The sequence below is a fragment of the Ascaphus truei genome, chromosome 1 (assembly GCF_040206685.1).
Source record: "Ascaphus truei isolate aAscTru1 chromosome 1, aAscTru1.hap1, whole genome shotgun sequence".
Lineage (NCBI taxonomy): Eukaryota > Metazoa > Chordata > Amphibia > Anura > Ascaphidae > Ascaphus > Ascaphus truei.
In genome coordinates this window covers 168681765-168699538 of record NC_134483.1, presented here as the reverse complement: position 1 = coordinate 168699538, position 17774 = coordinate 168681765, and the positions used below count along the sequence as shown (strand labels likewise).

The following is a 17774-nucleotide window of genomic DNA, read 5'->3' as shown; positions in this document are numbered from 1 at the left end:
CTGGGTAGCAGTTTCCTGCTCAAGTATACCATAGGTTTCTCACCCCCTCCTCGCCCATCTGGCTGAGTACAGCACCGATACCATAGTCGGAGGCATCGGTCTGTACAAGAGACTTCTTGGAGTAATCTGGTGCAGCCAGAATAGGAGCACTAGCCAGTGCTGTCTTCAATGCCTGGTAAACCTTTTCACAAGCAGGAGATCAGGCTACCAGAACTGGTAGTTGTTTCTGTGTCAAGTCAGTCAGGGGTTTTGCAATAGCACTATACTGAGGGGCAAACTTCCTATAGTAGCCTGCGGTGCCTAAAAAAGCCATGACCTGCTTTTTGGGCCTAGGTACCGGCCACTGCACTATAGCTTCCACCTTAGCTGGTTCTCACTTAAGGTGCCCTCCACCCACTATGTGCCCTAAGTACAACACTTCTGCTATACCCACCAGACACTTTGCAGGCTTCAGTGTCAGCCCTGCTTCCCTGATCCTTTTCAGCATTGCAGCTACATGCACTAAATGTGAGTCCCACAAGTTACTGAACACAGCAATGTCATCTAGGTATGCCCTTGTAAAACTTGCATTCCTTCCAGCAACCTATTGACTAGGCGTTGGAAGGAAGCCGGGGCATTCTTCATCCCAAATGGCATCACCAAAAATTCATAGAGGCCACATAGAGTAATGAATGCTCCCTAGCCTCCTAGGTCAGAGGGATTTGCCAATACCCTTGGGACAAATCCATGGTTGTCAGATACTTTGCCCCTGCAAGCACATCTAAGAGCTCATGTTTGGCTAGTGGTATGATTTATGTAATTGATTGCCTAGTGGTTTTAATTATTTTATTGAATGCCTAGTGGTTTTATTTCTTTAATTGAGTGGCTAGTGGTTTTATTTAGGTAACTGCTTGGTTGGCTAGTGCTTTTAATTTTTGTTTCTGTGGGTTTAGGTGATTGTTGTATTGTTTTATTATTGTGTATTTTGGACATTCATGCTTTTGTATTAGGGTGACCATTGACTGCTATAATAGCTTATCATGCCCATATTGTATGGGTATGATGTACTACTATGCCAATCAATGGGTACAGGGTGGGTATAGTGGGTCCGGGGTGGGTGGATAGGCCTCTTGGGTGGGTAGCAGGGGAGGGTGGGTTAACCCGGGAGGGTGGGTTAACCCCTTAATTACTATAGCGGTTATTAACCGCTAAGGTGATTAAGGGGTTAGGGGCCATTTGATTGTATTTTTTAATGTATTCTTGCCGGCATCGGAGGACATGGCCCTGCAGTATGCTGACGAGTACACACTTCATGATGGCAGGGGTAAGTAGAATGGTTTTTATTTACTTTATTTATGCTGCCTGGCCAATGTTGTGTTTAATAATGGGCAAATGATCTATTATCCATATCTGGATAATAGTTAGTTTGCACATTACTGTAGTATATGTGTTTGGGGGGGGGAGGGGGTGTATTTATTGAAATGTAGGCCATCTTTATTTTTTGAAGATGTTACTGCAGGCCAGCGGGGACCCACGGTGACCACCCAAGGATCCCCGGACACCTGCAGGAACCACCAAAGGGCCCCCAGACACCCATGGGGACCACCCGCTGGCCTGTGGTATTAATCATGTGTATTAAAAAATAAATTATGGTTTTATGGGGGGGCACAGGGGGTGGGTGGGTTGTGTATTGGTGTTTTATGTAATTGTTATTGGTGGCCTAGGAGGTGGGTAGTAAGGCTGTTGTGTGTATTTTTGTTTATTATGGTAGCGGGGGTGGGGAAAGGTAGTGGGTTAGTAGTGGGTGTTTAGGCCTACCGATTGTGTAGCAGGAGGGGTTAACCCCTTCATTACCGTAGCCGTAATAACGGCTAAGGTAATGAAGGGGTTACGTTCACCCGCAACCCCCCGCAAGGCCTAAACACCCACCAAGGGCCAAATACCACCTTCACCCACCCCCGCTACCCACAATAAGCATGGCACTGCTGGTTAATCTCATTCATGTCCTTAGCGGTTAGCCGCTAAGGTAATGAAGTTGCCTGTAAATGCATTTTTTATGCATCAGATTCATGCCGGGGGTATCCGCTAGTTATATTAATGGATATCAGCTCCGGAGTCTCCCAGCATTAATACGATGCAGAAAAAATACTTTTTTTTTCTAAGTGCTGCCTCGCTGCTTATCGACAGCTTCTCACCACCTTCTTGCCAACTTTTTCTGGCAGGACGATTTGGAGAGGAAATCTAAATTCTAGAGTGGCGATCAGCCTCGATAAGCTGATCAGGGCTACTAGAATTTAGCGAGTTTGATAAACTGGCGATAAGAGGCTTATCGCCGCACATTTGGTGATTTTTTTTTCTCTGCAAAAAAAACCCCCGCAGATTTTTGCTTTTATCGGGGTTTACTGAATAGCTGTAGGGTTTTTAGGCAATAAGCTGGCGATAATTGTCTTATAGCTGTTAATAGCATGAGGCCCTAAGTATCATCAGCAAAGATGGAGACTTTGCTCTCTATGCTAACCTCAAGGTCATTAATAAACAAGTTAAAAAGCAGGGGTCCCAGTACCGATCCCTGAGGTACTCCACTCACATCTTTAGCCCAACCTGAAAAAGTTCAATTTATGACAACCCTCTGTTGTCTGTCCTTCAACCAGTTTTCAATCCAGGTGCAAATATTTGTACCGATTCCAATTTGCTTTTTTTTGTACACCAACCTCTTGTGTGGAACTGTATCAAAAGCCTTTGCAAACATTAAGTAGACCACATCGACTGCATTACCAGGGTTGCCACCACTCCGGGTTTGACCCGTAGACTACGGATTTTGGCCGTGTATCTCCGAGCACGATTTTACCTGGGTGGGCAGCGGCGGCCTCTCTCCCTGCAAATCCTGTCAACGTGGCTGCGCGATGGCAAATGGTGCTGCGTTGCCATGACAACAGGCTGCTACGTGATGTCATGACGCCACACAGCATTCCGTAGCCATGACAACGGGGCTTCACGTGACACTTCAGTGCCATACATCGTCCCATTGTCATGCCAACTTGACGCCGTCTGATGCCGTAACATCACGTTTCATGACAACGTGCGCCATTTGACGTCATGGAGCCATTCTGACTGGATCTTGCAGGTGTAGATGATGCCGGGAGATACCGTAGGTAAGAGAAATTAATATATAAATAAAGGTAAAATAATTTATTGCAAAAAGTCTCCGGATTAGCCTTCAATATAATGTGGCTACCCTGTGCATTACCCTGGTCTAAATTCCTACCTACCTCCTCAAAGAAACTAATAAGGTTAGTTTGGTATGACCTATCCTTCATAAATCCACGCTGACTATTACCAATAATAGTGATACAAGTCTGTGTTTTTCTAAACTATAAGTCCAACATTGTAATTATTAGTCTTGGGTATAATATTTATGTTTTTTAGATTAGTATGTCATGGGTTGAACTTTTGCTTGCACGCTAGATTGGCTGATGTGCGGCTGACACAGATGGTGCAATTAATTGTGTCTTCTCTGCAAAGTTTAAAGTCTATAGTTGATATGTGGTTTATTGCAATCATAGTCAATATCAGAAATGTTGTACAGTATTTGCTAGTTTTATTATTATACATTATTATAGTAATTGTACAATAAATGTAACAATAAGGTCAGCTCGTTAAAGAGACTATATAGTGATAGCATTGTCCAGAAGCACCCATGAAGAAGCCAGTTGTTGAAAAGCATAGGGCAGAGGCGAGTGACAGACTGCAGAAATGGCTGAGAATAACATTCCGGGTACTTGGTGACATCAGCATGAAGACGAAGCCTACGTCACGCCATGCACAAAGCAGCGTCTCTCCAAGCGCTATATACATTATGATATACATACATACATTTATATATATATATATATATATATATATATATATATATAAAATATATATACACTGTTCTCCATTTTCTTTTTATGAGGTATATCTAAGAGGAGAGAAAAAGTGCCAGAGGGACAAATTACTATTAGATGCTCTTGACCAAATACTTACATGTGAGTGCAATACTTTACACCTCCGAATTTTTACTTTTAATAGAAACACTCTGCACTTCATGTTTCTATTTGTGTCTTCCTTCCGATTTTTGGGGGCTTGAAGCTACTTTTGCACATTGGAACACTTTTTCAACAATATTGTGGGGTTTAAGATGCCTAACTCTACAAAATAGGGAGAGCTTTAATGATTTAACAGTTTATTACATGTTTATATGTAGAGGTATATGCAATAGGTAATCTGTAAATACACAGTTTTTCACATACATTTATTATCTTTTATTGAATATTTTGGCACTTTTTGGGTGATATAGGGATTTTTTGCGCCTTCTTTATTTACACATGTGCTCTCTTCAGAATGCCTTCCTCCACCACGTTGACAACAATTAAACATTTGGATGCTGAACGGTTTGCAAACTTTCCGGTTGATGGGATCACTACCTTGATCTGCCCTGACGCCAGAAACGGCAGAGGATCTCCTTTGCAGTCATGATTCCAGCTTGCCAGTCTCAGGAGGTCCTAGAAAGAAACAAAATGTCAGTGGTGAGATAGCCAGGGTGCCCCTGAATATGATGTTGCCATGGTTAACAAATGGTTAACATTTTGTTAGTTTTTCCAATGAACGTTAAAAAAAACTCCTGCTTCCTAGTACCCCACCAAACACCAACACAGAAGCAAATGGCAGCATGTCACATGACCCCTTATATACTGCCATATTTGCTACAGGTATCATAATTGTTTATATACAGGGCCGCCAACAGGGGGTAAGGGGGGAGAGAGCCGGGACAACTGTCTCGGGCCCGATCCTCCCTGACCTCTGGCTGGGCCTAATTTCTGCCTCCAGCTGCCGGGCCTTGATTGCTACTGGGGCAACAACTCTCCCCTGCTGTTGTCCTCCTTGTAGGACCTACTGACCTCCCCATTCTGCATTTTGCGCACGGACAGGCTTGTTACCGGAGGCCTTCCCCACAAGGTAACATTTTGTGTTGCTTTGTGTTGGGGGTCAAGAGGTTGTGCTATTGGGGGGAGGGGTTGTGCTGTTGTGCTCAGGGAGGTGTTGTGCTCGGGGGCGGGGGATTTGCTGGGTTGTTGCTGGGGGGGTTGTGCTTGGAGGGTGTTGGGCTGTTGTGTGGGGGGGTTGTGGCGTTGGGCTGGGGGAGGGGGTTGTGTTGAGAGGGTTGTGCTTTAGTTCTCTTGTGCTGAGGTGGTGTTGTGCTTTTGTGCTGTTGCGCGTGACATGGGTGTTGTGCTAGGTGAGGTGTTGTGCTGTTGTGCTGGGGGCGCTTGTCTTCAGTTGTGCTGGGGTGGAGATGTGTTGTATTGTGCTGGGGAGAGGTGTGCGGTATTGTGCTGGAGGAAGTTGTGTGGTATTGTACTGGGGGAGGCTGTGTGGTATTGTGCTGGGGGGAGTCATGTGGTGTGCTGGGGGGGTGTTGTGGTATTGTGGGGATTGTGCGTGTTTAGGGGGGAAATTGTGTGTGTGGGGGGAGGGTTGTTTAGGTAGTGAGAGTGTGTGAGCTGGAAATAGCACAGATAATGAGGCCAAAAACTGAATTTAATGAAGCTAAAGCACTTTGTTAGTCAAATTAAACAGGTCTATAGTTTACAATTGGCTAAACTAAAGCACAGGGATACGAGCACAGCTACGAGATAATTTTTTTTTGCATTTTCACATTAACTCTTTGTTGCCCACAACAACACTAGAATTAAAGGGAAACATAGATAATTATAATGTTTGTGTTTAAAAGCATAGAAGTGTGATTTTTACAATTGTTACTCTGTCCGGCTCCAGAAATTGGCTATTTTTAGCATATTTCAATTTTCTATTACTAGTGTGGTACAGCTCTGAACTTCTATGTTTAGAGCATAATTATTCATTTTAAGCTGGCACAAGGGCCCCAACGGGGGAGGAGGGAGACTGGACAGCCGATTTAGGAAGTTGGCCCTGGTGGACCGCCCACACATAAGCACATCCCCCCGACCCAACCTGCCCGACAGCCCAACAGCACATCTCGTCCACCTGTCAGCACATCGCATCACCCCGCCCGCTCTACAGTACGTCAGCACTCACCAACCCCCCCCCCCCCCCCAAACCCCTTCACCCCTCCCCAACTCCCCTGCACACACTCAAGAGCCCAAGGCACATGTCAAGAATTCAGTGCTGGGCCCAGGAAATCTGTCAGTGGCACCATGTTGCTTAACATGTGTTCACCTCGTTAATGAAAACTATTTACATTGCTCTGTGTATATTTTGTAATAATAAATAAATTTTGCTTAATAATAAATGTAATAATATTTAGAAGATTATTTTTATGTGGATTTTTTTTCTAGGCCTTTCAGGAGTTCATCTTCGATGCTTAAAGGCCTGATCCGTACAGGACCCCGAGCCTTTATCTTGTTATTTAAAAATGGAGCCTATGAACGGTTGAGGTAAATTGTCAGTCTTTTTTTACCACCCTAATCATAAGGTCAAGAAGACTGATTTAGTATTATGCCTGCTCCCTATCTGTTTGAAGACCAGAAAGAGGAGAAGGCAATGAGGGGATTGGGCATAGATAAAATCAATAATCCCACCCTTAACTTCAGCATTATAATATTTACTAATATTTTCAAATTTTGGACAACTTGAAAACAATAACGCGACAAAAAAAAACCTAACTAAAATATCCTAAATGAAATAGCGCTAGACTTACAAAGCGCACAAATAAAATATTAAAAAATAATGTAGTGAACAAGTGAAAAGTGATTATAAACACTAAAGGACCTGAATGAGGATCACCTGTTGATGGATGCTGCCAGGGAACCCCAACAACAAATTTCTCAAAGGACCTGTTACAGAGATAACACCATACACAAATGAAATCCCCGGTGCATGGTATATCTATTGGACTCTTGTCAACTTTAGTGGTAATCTATTCTGTTGTCTGTCCATACCATGCGCCGGGGATTTCATTTGTGTATGGTGTTAACTTGAAAACAATGTTTACATTTCTAGCTTATTAAACACATCGATGTCTATTTCAATGTGGTACTACATGAAACTACATATTAGTTGGAAAAGGAATGCTTTGTGATACTGTGCATGTTATGCTTTTACACGCGTAGGGCTGCCGTACCACCTGGCTGGACATAGGGGGCCAGGTCAGAGACCCCTTTCTCCCTGAGAACCATTCCCCCTGCTGGACAATTGATTTCCCTTAGGGGGGGTGGATGCCCTAGTAAGGGCATGTAGGCCCCCATTTTCAGACAGCTTTCCAGGACTTGAAAAGGGCTGAGTCCAGGTAAGGTTGTGACTTCCGGTGATTTTGCACATGAACCAGAAAGTGGAGTCATTTTCTTGAATGCCAAATCGGCACCATTCTAATCCGCTCTTGTGGAACTCCAGCTCGGATCAATCTCGTCTGGCAATGGCGGCCAGAGGCGCTTCTCGATTGGCCAATCCGTATCTCTCCGCTCGACCTGACATCACAATCGGCAAATGGCCAGACTTGTAACCACGACCCCGTCTTCTGTGATTGGCCTGTTCATCCTTCCTGTCGCACTGAAATTTGTCGAGCTCTGTTTCTCCATGATTTTGAATGGCAGGGCGAAATCTACAAGTGGAAGGTCACTCCAGAGTTCCAGGCAGCTGGATGTTGTTAGTGGGTAGTCTCAGTAATTGGAGTCTGCCTGGAAAGACAAGCTAGTGGTGATTGTAGGATGTGTAGCTGTGGACAAGGCTAGATTTGCTGGAGACTACCTGGGTAAGCGGGCTTTATGTCAGACCCTGCAGCTAGAGAGAGAGACTATTTGAAGTGTTTCATACTGTTGTTTGTGTGTTTTCACTTTTTATTGCTTGTGTTGTTCCCTGTTGGCTTTTGCCAGAATAAATCAATTTATTTAACCCCTTACTCTGCCTTGTGCTGTGATGCCTGGGTAAGTCGTCTGGTTTTCCTTGACAAATGCCCTTTTCTAGTGGCATAGCGGTCAGATGCACACAGGATAAATGCTGTAATTCTTGCTGACATTTCAGCGCTAATTTGATCTAATTTTAAGATCACAGAGCATTGGGGTTACAGGAGCACCATGCTACGAACCCAGGTAACACTCAAAATTGCCCTGGTAGCTAGTCTTAGTCGTCTGAGAGAAGAGAATCCATGGAAGCATGGCGGCAAATTATGACTCCTGGTCCAAGGCGAAAATAGTTGCATGCTGCAAGGGCTAAGGTCTGCGCATAGAGAAATGCTCCCATGCTGACCTAATCCGATACCCTGTGTGCATGAGGATCAAAGCCAAGTGGAAGAGATAGCGGATGAAATAGATGTCCCAGCTATGCGCTTACATGCCTCGTCTTGCTATTCCATTGTAGAGCGCACGCATAGCCAGCCAGCTCCTTAGGGGCTTGCATAAGACCACTCCAGTGGGAAACTAATGCCATTGCAGCAGAGCGCATCGAATACCTTTGGCTGCTGCCGCCTGTAGGGGCCCAACCTACCCATGATCAGTCTCCCTCTAGCAGTCGGTCCTCTTACAGGGTAGCAACACCGCAAATCTAGCCTAGAACACCTTTGCCAAGTTAGATGAGGTCTCAGGTGACATTGATGGTTTCCTACGGGGATTTGAACAGCAGTGGCACTTGCACCGCCTCCCAGAGGAGGAGTAGGTGAACTTACGCCCTCCCCCCAATAACCTGAAAGTGGAGAAGGCCTACTGTGAAGTGGAGCTGGAGGAGGTCGGCAACTACCAAACAGTCAAGCAGGTTCTGCTGGTTTGTTACGTGATAACGCCAGAGACCTACCAGATCCAATTCTAGGCATTAAATCAGGGTGGCCAGGACATCCATAAAGAGTTTGCATCCTGCCTTGTCCTTACCTCCAAACGATAGGTGGAAGGGTGTGAGGCCAACACTCACAAATAACTCCTGGACCTGTTGGTCAAAGAAAAATTCAGCCGAAATGTCTGCAGGAAGTTTAGGACTGGGTATTGGATAGGAATCTGGACACCGTGAAGGCCGCTGAAATGCTGGATGAGTTCTTGGTGGCATGTCCAAAGTTCCACTGCCAATCCACAGCAAGCAGGGCCCCGGTGTGCATAGCTCCTGTCTGGCACAGACGTCGGATGTGCCCAGCTGGAGAAGCCCCCGCTATCCCAGCACACCCCAAGCTATACCCCGACTGACAGAGTTTGTGCACAAGCTTAAGTGCTATCTGCGTGATTGCATTGGCTACATGCAGGCCAATTGCCCCAACTCTATCATTGCAGTGCACCCCAACCAAGGGCCACAATCCCAAGCCCCAAGACCCATTTCTTGCTTCAGACTGGCACCAGCCATGAACCAAGCAGCAACACCAGGCGATCCAGCAGGTTCAGCTTGCAATCTGCAACCTGTAACCTGCAGATCTACTAACCCCCACTGAGCCAGAGGGGCACAGATCTCGAACTTGAACCCAACAATGTGCGACAGAGGCATTTGTGCCCCGTGAACATCGATGCCAAGATGGCGGTCCATCTGCTAGACAAAAGGGCCTCCATAACTGTGGTCCAACCTGGTATGGTCAAGTCAGAGCATATTTGCTTGGCGAGGGCATGCATGTGAAGATAACTGAGGGAGCCCCCCGGTGTCTCCAGGTAGCCTATGTGTTCCTTGATTGGGGAGCGGGCCGAAGGATCCAAGATGTGGTGCTGCTCCCAGGGCTAAACAGCTATATTTGACTGAGTTATGACCTGAGCCGTCTAGTCTGCAACTTTGAGGATGAAGGTGGTCCGGAAGAAGCAATTACTCACAGTCAGAGCCAGGCTGTTGCCTGCTGAGCGGCTCCTACTTTTCGTGAAGCAGAACCCAAACCCATCGCCCCCAGGACCTTGGAGCCCACGCACATAGATGTCCAGATGGAGACCAGGGTGGTACGTCCGGAGAGCCTGATGTGACTGACCCCCCTAGCCCTGAATGTGTAACTGGGGATGAAGGTATGGAGCAGAGCTGCATGTTTTGGGAAGCTATCCAGTCATACTCGGTATTGGAGGGCATGAGGCAGTGCACTGCCGATACTGAAACTGAGTGCGGATCCAAGTGGTTCTGTGGCAGTATAGTCCCTTGTACAGAATCAAAATCCCTGTGGCTTTGAACCTACAGTGGACAGGGGCTAGGGAGTTAAATGTGCCCATGGCATACTGACCCAGCTTCTACGCTTGGCCCACGCAATCCTGCTAGCTGGTCATTAGGGGGTGACTCGCATGAAAGCCGGCCTCATGCAGAATTTCTACTGACTGGGGGTGGTACAAGCGATGACAACATTCTGTCATGCCTGTGACACCTGGCGTCGAGTAGGCAGGCATGGTGATTGGGCGACAGCACCCCTGAGACCGCTACTGGTGATCAGGGTACCCTTCTAGCTGGTAGCCGTGGATATAGTGGGTCCACTAATGGTCCTGAGTCAGACAGGTACGAAGTATATCCTCACCATTGTAGACTTCACCACTAGTTATCCTGAGGCAGTAGCGTTATTCTCCATTGAGGCCCGGAAGGTAGTGGAGGCGTTTGTCAATGTGTTTTCTAGGGTAGGTTTCCCTAGTAAGATCCTAACAAATCAGGGGGCGCAGTTCATGACGGAAATGCTCCAATTTCTCTGGGCTACGTGTGAGAATAAGCAACACTGCAGGGCCTACTAGCATCCCAAAATGAACAGACTGTGCAAGCAGTTCAACTATACCCTTAAGTCAATGATTCGGACATTCATTGAGGCCAAAGGGAGGAACTGAACCATACCTCAGTGGTTCAGTATGTGGTGGAGCTCAGAGAGCGGTTAGTCTATCACATGGGGTTGGCACAGGTTAACCTAAGGGTGGCTCAAACACAGGCAAAAGCGCTGCTATGACTGGAATGCCCAGTTTAGAGAATTCATCCCAGGGCAGCAGGTGCTTGTTCTGAAGCCCATTTGCCATAACAAGCACATGGCTCCCTGGGCCTGCCCGTACTCGGCTATCCAGCGGGGGAATGAAACAAACTACTTGGTAGGCCTCAATGAAGACCAAATTAGGAAGCAGACCTAACACGTAAATATATTAAAGGCAAGTGAGGTGGTGGTGATGGCAGTATATAGACTACTTCTGGGCGATCCAGCATGCCAAAATCTGCCCGACCTCCTTGGGGAAGCCTGACAGGGAGGCTCCGTGAAGCAAGTAGTGATCGGAACCTAATTCATTTCACCCCAACGGGAACAGGCGAGATATTTGTTAGGGAGCTACAAGGGCCTTTTTATGGTTAAGCCGGGCATGACCTGTCTGGGTTCTCATCCAGTCAACACCAGTGATCAGCGGCCCCTCTGCAGAAATGCCTACCGAGTATCGGAAGAGATAAAAACCAGTATAGAGGGGAGAAATACTGGCCCTAGGGATTATCTCCCCCTCCCAAAGTACCTGGGCAATGCCAGTAGTCTTGGTGCCCATGAAAGATGGCACCACAAGGATCTGTGTGGATTACAGGCAATTTATTGCAAAAATGGTGCCCAAACAGATGCCTATCCCATTCCCAGCATGGATGAGGTCTTAGACGAGCTCACGGGGGCAAAGTACCTGACACAATGGATCTAATCCGGGGTACTGGCATATCCCATTGACCCTTGAGATGCAGGAGAAGTCGGCCTTCATCACCCCGAGCAGCCTATACAAGTTTTTCATAATGCTGGTTGGGATGAAGAATGCGCCGGCTACCTTCTAGTGCTGAGTGAACCGGTTACTGGAAAGGATGCAGGGCTATTTCCGGGTCTATTTAGATGACCTGGACACCTTCACTTGCACCCAGGAAAAGCACCTGGGGTATGTAGCAGTGGTTTATCCAACAATATCCAAAATATATCCAATATCCAAAAATTATAGATGACAGGAAAATATATTTCAGCGCATGGGATCAATTTGAGGAGAGAACTTTATGTCTCAGAGGCCAAGGGATTCCAAATGAGTTCTCACTCTAGATGTGTGTGGTACAAACAGTAATTTAATAAAATAAAACAAAACAAAAACTTGATAAAACAAAAACTTGATAAAACAAAAATCCCAGCTGGGTGCAAAAAATTACACCAACTCAAAAATGGATATTAAATTAAAAATAAAACATTCATCTTATACTAAGCTTCTAAAAGAACAGGCGCTTGTTACTCTGAAAAGCAACCCTTAGTTACATATATTTGCATGTATATATAACCATTTAAAATGTCTGCAATATTAGTGATGTCTGTGGTGAGCCTGTACTTCCTTCCTGGGGGAACAATGAAGACTATTAAATCCTCTTTGTAAACCCCCTCGGTGTTGCAGACAGAACCCAATGCAGATAATCACTAAATATTTGCCTCCAAGGAAAAATCATATGAACATATTTTGTCAATGGAACCAATGAAGTCTAACTGATGGTATATAGCAGTCAAATTTGTTGGTGAAAAAAGTAGTACTACTGAGCTTCTTCGTTTAGAGCATGCTATAAAAATAAGAGATAGGTTGGTGTAAGTGTTGGTAAGGATAGTCAATCTTTATATTTCTGTACTTGTAGTATATATGGCTGGGTAAGAGGGAAGAGGTAGGAGAGCAGTGGAAACACAGATCCCTTAAAGAGATATCTTGTACACTGTTTGCAGCTCTCACAGAGTGAAAGAATGGGCTGCTGTGCATACACAGGTTAAGTATGTGCAGGTGTTAACCCTTCACCTGGAGTGTTGTTAGCTCTTCACACAAAACTTTCCACAGTTGTATTTGATCTCTCAGCAGAGAGATATTTTGGCTCCACTCACCCGGTGCAGGCTGCAGTTACCTGTACTGAGTATCTGTGGGATACTAGAGGTGGGAGCAGTTCCTCTCTGCTCCTTGTTGATATAATCTCCTCTCCTGTTTTTTTGTACTAATTCTATCCCACAAAAGAACAAATCTTTAGGATTACATTCGTGCACCTTTTTATAATGATTGGATAGACTATGTGTCTCTATCCCTTTTTCATTGTTTCGCACATGCTCTGCCAATCTTATTTTGAGTGACCTTTTTGTGCGGCCAATGTATTGGGTGCCACACCCACATGCTATAAGATAGACCACCCCTACACTATTACAAGATATGTTTTCCTTAATCTTATATGTTTCTCCTGTTGTTTTAGAGACAAATTCTTTTACCTGGCTTGGCTGTGACGTATTGCAACGACATGCTTTGCATGTGGTGCATCTGAAAAAACCCTTATTATTTCGACTTAACCATGTGTCCTCTCTTTCCTTTTTTAGGAAACTGGGTACCAATTTTTGCCTGAGATCTCGTGCCTTTGAAAAGATTACTTTCGGCCTATCCGAAAGGATTGGTTCAAGAATTTTGTCTCCTTCCAGAATATGCCAGTGCTTTCTCAGAACCTGTTCAATCTGTCTGGATTTGCTACTATATGGTGTAATAAAAGGAATAAAAGAAGCTGAATTATTTATTGTTTGGTGTTCTTTTTCTCTATATAAGAGCATACTAGATCTATCTGTTTGGGAGACCTTCCGAAGTGCTCCCTCTACTATATGTTTATTATATTTGCGTTTTATAAATTTTTCACTGAGAGAGGATGATTGTACAAGGAAGTCACTGTTTCTAGAGCAGTTACGCTTTAGTCTTCTAAATATGTTCATATGATTTTTCCTTGGAGGCAAATATTTAGTGATTATCTGCATTGGGTTCTGTCTGCAACACCTAGGGGGTTTACAAAGAGGATTTAATAGTCTTCATTGTTCCCCCAGGAAGGAAGTACAGGCTCACAACAGACATCACTAATATTGCAGACATTTTAAATGGTTTTATATATATATGCATGCAAATGTATGTACGTAAGGGGTGCTTTTCAGAGTAACAAGCGCCTGTTCTTTTAGAAGCTTAGTATAAGATGAATGTTTTATTTTTAATTTAATATCCATTTTTGTGGTGGTGTAATTTTTTTCACCCAGCTGGAATAATTGTTTTATCAAGTTTTTGTTATGTTTTTTTTTTTTTTTTTTTCAACTTTGTTTTTATTAGTTTTTTGTGCATACAGACAGGAGAATACAGGATAATGACAATTGTTCCAAGTATACACCTAACTTCCAGGGACAAACGACGAAAAACGGACGCACGATGGGGGGACCACAGGACAAGACATTGACAGACCAACCTCAACAAAGGGGAAAGAAAAAGGGAAGGGAAGGTTGGGGGGGAGGGGAAGGGGAGGGGGAATGGCATAGAAGAATCACTTTCCACGAGTTATCAGGTGTCCTGCACCACCACTACTGACGCCCTGCTCATGTCCACCTCTCAGAGGTCCCTGGGTCAGAACCACTTCCGCTTTTCGGCTTCTAACTATTTGGAATATCGCTAAAGCCCTGGGGGAACCCTGCTGTCAGATCGTCATATCTATCTCCCAGCCACCCATCAAAGGAGAACTCACCTCAATCTATCAAAGCCATATTGTGGCATCATTCATCCCCTGGATATCGGTCTGAGCCAACCATAATGACCAGACTTTTTCGAATTTATCGGCCGAATCGTTAACTAAACTCGTTAACTTCTCCATTCGGCATATGAACCAAATTCTGTTTCTGATTTTGTCTATAGAAGGAATCGCATTCTGATTCCACAATGCTGCGGTCTCACACCTCATAGCGGTAGCAAAGTGTGCTATCAGCTTGTTACCCGATCTAGATACCTCATTTGTAGGTTTACCTAATAAAAATAGCCACGGGTCCAGCTGAATTTTGAGTCCCAAAAAGATCCTCTGTAGCCAATCTCGGATCTGGGTCCAGATCGGCACTATTTTCGGGCAAGACCACAGCATGTGAACCAGATCCCCTGGTTCCCCGCACTGCCTGGGGCAAAGCGGGGAAGAGCCCCGGATGAATTTCGCTAATCTAACTGGGGTGAGATACCAGCGTAATAATACCTTATATGAGTTCTCCTTCAATGTCGTGCAAATGGAGCTAGTAGCTGCGGCTTTGAACACCGCCGACCAGTCCTCGTCCTCTAGATGACCCTGGAGATCCTCCTCCCACTGAACCATAAACCGGGGCTTAACTGTCCTGTCAGAGTCAGTGTTCACCACCCCTCTGTACAAGGTAGAGATCAGTCCCCGCGTGTCAAAATTCGTCAGCGGTGGTCTCACCGGGTGTGCGTTGTAATATGCCCGGACCTGGAGGTACCTCATAAATTCAGTGTTGGGTAAGTCTGTTTCCGACTGTAATAGTTCAAAGGATTTAATTTTGCCTTTATCCTCCAGGTCCTTTAATCGCCTAAACCCCAAATTACGCCAAAGCGGGAAGCTCTTGTCTGCCAACCCAGGAGCAAAATCCGGATTGCCGTATAAAGGTGCCATAAGGGTGTGTTTGGAGGTTATTGAGCGATTACCTTTAGAGGCCTCCCAGACCGAGAGTGAGTTGAGCACAGAGGTCAGCGGAATGAGTACATCCTTCACCCGTGTCCTCGGGTACCAGATCATGTCCTTGAGCTCCAGCGGGGCGCACACCTCCCTCTCTAGCGCCACCCACCGCCTGAGCCCAGGATCTCCATGCCACTGCGTAATTTGGCAGAACTGTGCCGCTTTATAGTAGGATATAACGCTCGGAACTGCCAGGCCACCAGCTTCCTTAGCTTTCTGCATCATTTTTACTTTAATCCGTGTTTTTTTACCGTTCCAAATGAATTGTGAAATTGCTTTTTGAAGCCCTGTAATGTCCGCTCGTACCACGGCAATCGGGAGAGTTTGGAACAGATATAGAATCCGAGGAAGGATATTCATCTTGACGCTATAGATCCTCCCCAACCAAGAAATACCATATGCCTTCCATTCCTGTAGCTCTTTTTTAAGAGTCCTCAACAGTTTGGGATAGTTAGCCGGACATAAGGAGCTTGTCTTTTTCGTGATATGCACTCCTAGGTATTTCATGGAAAAAGGGCGCCATCGAAACTCAAAATTGAGTTCTATCAGCTTCTCCATTTCTCTTGGTATGTTAAGGCTTAAGGCCTCTGATTTAGACTGATTTATTTTGAAACCAGAGATCTGGGCAAAACGCTCTAGAAGCTCGAACAGATTGGGTAGCGAGATGAGCGGCTTGGTAAGGGTTAGAATGATGTCATCTGCATACAAAGCCACTTTGTGCTCCTGGGAGTGGATTTGTACCCCAGAGATATCAGCGTTGTTGCGAATTTGTGCTGCGAGTGGCTCAATGCATAAGGCGAATAGCAGGGGCGAAAGCGGGCATCCCTGCCTCGTGCCACTTTTAATTGGGAAAAGTTCTGAGGGGAACCCCTGGTGTACCACCCTCGCTGCTGGTGCAGCGTATAAGGCCTTGACTGCCTGTTGGAATATGCCTCCAAACCCAAACGCTCCAAGCGTGGACTCCAAGTATGGCCAATCAATCCTGTCGAAGGCCTTTTCCGCATCTAGGCTTAGGGCTATACTTCGAATCTCGTTGGCTCCTACAAAGTCTATTATATCCACAATCCTTCTAGTGTTGTCGGCCGCTTGTCTATTTCTAATGAAGCCAACTTGATCCGGGTGGATAAGCCTCGGCAGGATTACATTTAATCTATTGGCCAGTAGTTTAGAATAGATTTTAACATCTGTGTTAATTAATGATATTGGCCGGTAACTTTGGCAACTAGTGGGATCCTTATCCTCTTTATGAATTACTGAAATTGACGCTTGGAGCATCTGCCCCGGGAAGGGCTCTCCTGCTAGTACTCCATTGAACAGCTGGAGCATATGTGGAGCTAGAACTCCGATAAATTTTTTATAATACAGGTTGGAGAACCCATCCGGGCCTGGGGCTTTTGACGCTTTTAAGTTCTTTACTACCGCTTCTAATTCCTCCCTTGTAAAGTCGCTTTGTAGTGCCTCTCGCTCTAATCTGGTCAATTGTGGCAAGGCCGCATCCGCCAGGAATTTCTGTAGGTTACTACTCGTCCTAGCATTGTGAACCACCTTCTCCCCATTATATAGCTGTGCGTAAAATTTCGCAAACTCTGTCACGAGAGCTTGCGACAGGCTGTAATTTACACCAAAACTATATATAAATATATATATACCTGGGTTTGAACTGGGACGAGACTTAGATATGATAAATAGAATTTATTCCTTGATAAAGGTGAACACAACAGATTATACAATAACAGGCAAAATATAGACACTTACGTAAAGATTATGGCAAGACAGCCAGCAGGATTACAGACTGCCACTTCTCCCATTTCCCAGTTGACATCACAGCAAAACAGGCAGGACACATGCATGGCATTCCTTCTCAGCAATCAAGATGGTATAGCACAACAGGCCTGATGACATGCAGGCCTGAAGATCATTTGCATGAAGAACAATGAACAACTTTGCATGAACAACATGAACATGAACAACTTGGGTAAAGGGTGGCTTTGACTTATATATCATTTTAACCCCCCTCTTTCCCAGTTTACGGCTCCGTAAAATCCTCTTTGAAGCTTTTGAAGCTAGGTTTGGAATTCCATGGTCAGTGTGAAAAGTTACACTGACTCTGGTTAATTCCTTTTGTCCGTTGGGCCAAGCATAAGCAATTAGCCACTTAGCCTTGGTCTTTGATGATCAGGTTTGTAAATTCTCCTTTCCTGCTCATCACAACAGGGGTTCCTCAGAACTCAACCAAAGTTTCATATTTACTGCAAATCATTGCATAACTTCCGTTCCGTAATACACACAGTCAGGTGAGATATATTAATACGGCCTGTGACACCTGACGGTCGTAGAGAGACCCATCATTACATTGTAATATGAAAATTAATAGAGATATTAAT

The 17774-nt window shown here is 45.2% G+C and overlaps 1 long non-coding RNA gene across 2 annotated transcripts in view; it reads right to left on the bottom strand.

Moving 5' to 3' along the window:
- Positions 1 to 4184: 4184 nt before the first annotated feature.
- The window catches only part of LOC142493675 (uncharacterized), a 63306-nt gene continuing 49716 nt past the window's right edge, over positions 4185 to 17774 (bottom strand). For both annotated transcript variants that reach the window (XR_012801177.1, XR_012801180.1), the window contains exon 2: positions 4185 to 4520. This is a non-coding gene — a long non-coding RNA (uncharacterized LOC142493675). The remainder of the gene's footprint in view (positions 4521 to 17774) is intronic.